Genomic DNA, 5,962 nt, shown 5'->3' with positions numbered 1-5,962 from the left:
ACCCTCTGTATATATATATATATATATATATATATACATACAGTATATATATACTGTATATATATATATACACCTCTTATAATCTTATAAAAAATTAAATTATTATAATTATTATTATTTTTTACTTTTATTTTTTGGACCTGTATTTGCATTTGTAATCCAAATTAATATAAAAACATCTTAACTGTTGGCAGCAGGAACAAAAACTAAAAGGAATATTGTAAATGTTCAATTCTGAACATCCATACTTCATCCATATTCAGAGTTCACAACACAAATCTCCCTCCCCAAAGTAAGATGCAAAAACAGCTTTCTCAGAAGTTATGATTTCACAACCATAAGAACGTTAACGTTCGACTTGCATTATTTGCATATCAATGCATATTCAGTATTTACAGATCCTTCAGAAATCATTCTAATATGCTGATTTGCTGCTCAAGAAGCATTTCTTATTATTGGTGAAATATTTTTGTAGATACTTTTTTTTCAGAATTATTTGATGAATAGAAAGTTCAAAAGAGCAGCAATTTTAATGCAACTGATAAATAAACAAGAAGTTAACCAATAGCACCTAATTCACAACCTTTAGGAATCTCCTCAAAGACTATCATAGCTGACATGGGTATAATGCAACCACTGAGACAAAATGACATGTTATAGAAGCTCCTCTTTTCTCTTCAAGGGGATCATCATCCTTGTTTTATATTCTGTCCCTGAAATGCTCTTAAAAGCTTATCTAATGCTATTTGGATTGGGACAGAGAGGAACAGGCATGTATGGGTGGTATATTAAAAAGAAAGAATGGAAAGAAAAGAGGAAATGGAGAAAAAACAGTAGGGATTGGATATTCAGTGAGATTTTGGAAAAACAGAGGCAAAATAAATAGACGAGGACAGGGAGACAAGTGAGCGCTCGAATCCCCAAGTCAACGAGGGTCACATCTGTCCATTTGCTCTCATACCAGCATTTTGTCTGCTCTGGAGGCCTGATGGTGTGTGTGTGCGTGTGTGTATCAGTGTAGAACCCACAACAAAACACAGCTGTTCCCTCTCATTGCCCAGCACAGATAACTTCACCAGCTAAACCAGCCATCCACCTAATTTTGCAACTTGGAAATAATAAGCTGTTTTCTTAGAATGTGTGAGATTTCTGATTCATTTGCCGCTGTAGATAATAACATTAGAATAACAAAGTGCAGGAAAGGGTAAACTGTTTGTGCTATAAACCAGATTATACAATGATATAATTATAAATATATAATTATATAGATGATATAATTTCCGATTATACATGTGAGGAAAAAAAAGAATATAAAAGGTAATTGCAATTTTAACAATCACATTTGTAACTTTTTACACAAATCTCCCTCCCCAAAGTAAGATGCAAAAACAGCTTTCTCAGAAGTTATGATTTCACAACCATAAGAACGTTAACGTTCGACTTGCATTATTTGCATATCAATGCATATTCAGTATTTACATGCTTGGCCCGTCCTGATAAACGACAGTGTTAAGTATGCCAGTATGCAGAGGTTTGCCAAGCATAACAGAGCAATTTACATATAGAAGTCTTAAAGGCAAAGTAGTAAAAACAGCCTGTGGAAAGAGGGTGAAAAATGACCGTGTAAAGAAAAATTACAACAGTTTTGGCGTCAGATATCTTAAATAACATTGTGAGAGGGCTTTAAAATAAATGCTTAAAAAGTGCAGAATATGTCAGAAAAGTGATTAAACCTTAAATCAAGTTAGTTCTGGCAGGTCAAGTTTGCATCAGCTTACTCTCAGCTGTTTCTATAGGACTATGACACCTATCACTGCATTCCTATATAAGGTCTATTCAGTATTATTCAGCAGCTTTATCGCTTGCTCAGGAGCAAATTAGCCTCCTCCATCCCCAACTCCTCCTTTTGTCACAGTCAGGACTTGGCTTTCTAATATTCCTCGTTGAATCGGACTCCTTTTATCTTTAATAATGTTTTATCTGTAAAATGTCATTAAGAACATTAATGATATCTGCATTCGGTTCTGTCCTGTTTACCCTAGTGGGTTATTGCTGCTCTCCCTGCTCATTCATGACAGGCTGCATGAATGAGCGGAGAGTTTTTTTTACCCAGAACAGAACCATACCGCCAATCCAAACTGTATGCAAAGTATGCAAAGAATTGATTTAATGGGGGTTGCACATAAACCACATCATCCATCCAAACCAAACAGAAGATCGTGAACATCAGGCAGATGATGCCATCTCTTTAAGCATGTCTCAACCTGGGAGAAATTCAAGCAGATTGATTCTTCAGTGAGCTGGTAAATTGATCTAAAAAGGGAAAATCAAACCCACATGCTGAGCTCACTTAGGGAAGAAGGAGCACTGTAGAGGGGCAGAGAGGTAATTAATGATGCCAATGTTAGTAAACTGGTCTGGAGACGAGTCATCCGACAAGGCCCAATTTCACCTGCAGGTTTTTTTAGGATAGTGTGGATCCTGGGGGATGTTGTGCAGGTTTCAGATTGGACTGTATCCATCAAGAAAGCCTAAAAAAAATCTGGATTTAAGGAATCAATTGACCCTTTGCAAAGACCCGCCCCCCTTCGTTACTGTTGCTACGTCCGACAAGCCATGGCGCTCTCACGCCACACATCATATTCTCACACAGTGAAAAATACATCGCAGAGCAAAGAGGAAACTGACAACGTGCCGACAGACAAGACAGAGCAGGTTACTTTTGGTATGAAACAGTCTAAGCTTTCAAATGTTGTCGTTTTTTTATTTTTTAAGAAATTCAAACAATAAATACCATTTTGTGGCTCTTTAATGTGTCGCGACAGATCACTGTAGCGCCTCAGTTAAGCGGCATGTGAACCGATCATCTCTCCCTCTTTACTAGTTATAGCGCAAAATAAACATGAATGAACATCAGAAGGTATCTTGTTTCAACCACAGAAAGACATCAATACACACCAGTTTTCAAGTCTACAGACGCTAATCTACTCTCTTGTCTGGTTTGTTTTTCGGACAAAATGGCAAATTTGGCATTATGATTGGTCAGATCGCCTGTCAATCAAACTCCTACCGAAGGGTCAATTATCAGTTTATTGATTAAAAAATAAAAATGTAAATAAATATTCTCTAATAGAAATGTATAACTGTTTATTTAATTGATGTTTAAATGCATAGTTAAATCTAACAATAAAATATAAATCAATCAATCAATCACTTTTTATATAAACAAATAAACAGACATTTTAAAAAGTTTATTTAATTCATGTTTAAATATTACATTAAAATATTAATATTAACGAATAAAAATAATAAAACATTAAAATAATACACTAATAACCTTAATTATTATTATTAGTTGATTAAAATACATACTACAAATAAAAACAATTAATGTTTAAAATATTGCATTAAAATATTTTAAAAATAAAATAATATATGAATAAGTCGATAATAATTATAAATAATTTCATAATTATTGTTTGATTAAAATAAATACTAAAAATAAAAATAAATAGAAAATAATAATTTAATAATCAAGAAATTAAAATGAACACTAAGTAAATAAATAAATCAATATTTGATTGAAATAAATACTAAAAATACAAATAATTCAGTAATTTAATTTTAATTGGTAATACAACTTTTAAATTATTAGAGTAAAAGTGAATAACTATAGAAATGTCTATTGTTTGTTTATATAAAACTGAGATGCCATTGAATATCCCAGAAAATAATTTAGTCTGTTTAAATGTACGCTCCGAATATTCCTTTAATTGTGAACTTGATTCAATTTAAAAGCATGTTTGTTTGCCAACTGTCTTGGTGCTCTGCACATTCAACGGGTCAATACTGTCCTTTCTAAAATGAAAGGTCACCAAATCCCAGAGTAAATGTTGCTCCTGAGAAGCGACTACATCACTTTGGTTGGAAACAATGGGCCGGTTCCGGTGTTGTTAGTCAGACTGTGTTTTGTGGTCCACCTGTGTTTTTTTCAAAGCACCTGTGTCTGTTTCTGGTGACTCATCCCTTCTCCACAAACGTCCCGCCCCTGCGTGGCACACGGGTGTCAGGAGGCTATGTTAATGATAGGTGAGGGCAGGTGAGGATATTGAGTGTTTGCCTCCTCAGAGAGATCTTGCATCTGTGCCAAGTATTAGAAACCAAAGCACAAACAGTTCAGTCACACCTTTAAGAAGCAAGAGCAGGACGGCTTCCATCACCATCCCCTCCCTGAAAGCAGAACACAGCTGAGTCAGCTTGAGCTGGTTATCTTGACAGCAGGAATCCAGTGCTTTATGCAGTTATTTCCTCAGATTTGGAGGAAACATATTTACTTATTTGGTTGTGTGCTACCGTGAGGGCAAAAAAAAAAGAGAAAACTAGAAAACTTTTTCATGGGTGTGTTGAGTATTTGTCTACTGTATTTATTTATTTATTTATGAAAGAATGAATGATGATGTTTAATTGTATGTTAAAGTCAAAATAAAGTTATTCCTGACCCATTTTACTTCCATTTACATCTTTTTTATAAATAAATACACTACTGGTAAAAAAAGTGTGTAGTAATAATTTTTTCATGTTTTCCAAAACATCTTTTATGTCTCTTATGCTCACCAAGGCTACATTTATTTGCTGTATAATTTATTTGCTATATTATTTGCTATTAAATAACTGTTTTCTATTTGAATATATTTTAAAATGTAATTTATTTCTATGGTGGCAAAGCTGAATTTTCAGCATCATTACTCCAGTCTTCAGTGTCACATGATCCTGATTTGGTATTCAATTATTATCAATTATTATTGGTGCTCAATCATTAATAATTGTTCTTATAATCAATGTTGAAAACCGTTTTTTTGCTGCTTAACATTGTTGTGGAAAAATTTTCAGGATTATTTGATGAATAGAAAGTTCAAAGCAACAGCATTTATTTTAAATATAAATCTTTTGTAATATTATAAATTCTACTTAAAAAAATACTTACCCCAACACTTTGAATGGTAATGTATCAAGGTTTCTACAAAAACATTTGTTTAAAAAAAATGTACTAAATAAAAATAAACATTTATTAATTCTTTTAAAATATTAAATTCAGCTTTGCCATAACATGAATAAATTAATATAGTTAATAAATATATTACTAATATATTACTAAATATAGTTATTTTGAATTATAAAAATATTTCAATATATTACCATTTCTGCTGTATTTTTGATCAAATGCAGCCTTGGTGAGCATAAGAGACGTTTCAGAAGCATAAACAATTATTATTATTATTATTATTATTAAACTTTAGACCAGTAGTGAACATCCAAAAAGCCTCAAGAAAGTAAGTCTAAAAATGTCACCAGTGACTGGAGGTGAGATTTCAGATATGCAAATAGCAGGTTAAAGTGCCGCTTCTAATTGGCTAAAGTATTGTTTCTGTAGATGCTCGCTTACACAAGCCTCTTGTGCCACTGAATATCTTTATCACTCTGCATGTGTGTGTGTGAAAGCTTTCTGCCTTCCTCAGGCTAAAAGCTCTCATCACGCAGCGAGTGTATGTGAGTGGCTGTTTGGACACATCAGGTCTCTTTAGCAGGAAGTCTGCTTTAATGGTTTGGAAGTCCAATGCAGTCCTGAGAATCTAATCAATGTCTGTAGATGAGATTCATTATCAAACAACAATGTACACTTATGGTATTAGTAACATTGTATTAGGTATTAGGTAAGGTATGATAGGATTTTGACTATTATAAAACTTAAAGGGGTCATATGATGCGATTTCAAGTTTTCCTTTCTCTTTGGAGTGTTACAAGCTGTTCGTGAATAGATAAGATCCCTAAAGTTGCAAGTCTCAAACCCAAAGAGATATTCTTTATTAAAGTTAAGACTGGTCCACGCCCTCCTAAAACGTCTTGTTTAAACATGCCCCCACATGTCTATGTCACTGTGTGGGAAGATTTGCATAACACCGCC

The 5,962-nt window shown here is 33.4% G+C and overlaps 1 protein-coding gene across 3 annotated transcripts in view; it reads left to right on the top strand.

Moving 5' to 3' along the window:
* LOC107701955 (potassium/sodium hyperpolarization-activated cyclic nucleotide-gated channel 1-like) overlaps positions 1-5,962 on the top strand; it is a 119,581-nt gene that overhangs the window by 22,792 nt on the left and 90,827 nt on the right. The gene's annotated exons all lie outside the window — the stretch shown is intronic.

Source organism: Sinocyclocheilus anshuiensis, unplaced genomic scaffold (genome assembly GCF_001515605.1).
Source record: "Sinocyclocheilus anshuiensis isolate Anshui unplaced genomic scaffold, SAMN03320099.WGS_v1.1 scaffold1184, whole genome shotgun sequence".
Lineage (NCBI taxonomy): Eukaryota > Metazoa > Chordata > Actinopteri > Cypriniformes > Cyprinidae > Sinocyclocheilus > Sinocyclocheilus anshuiensis.
Note: the sequence above shows the minus strand (reverse complement) of the source record. Positions and strands in the feature narration are given on the sequence as shown.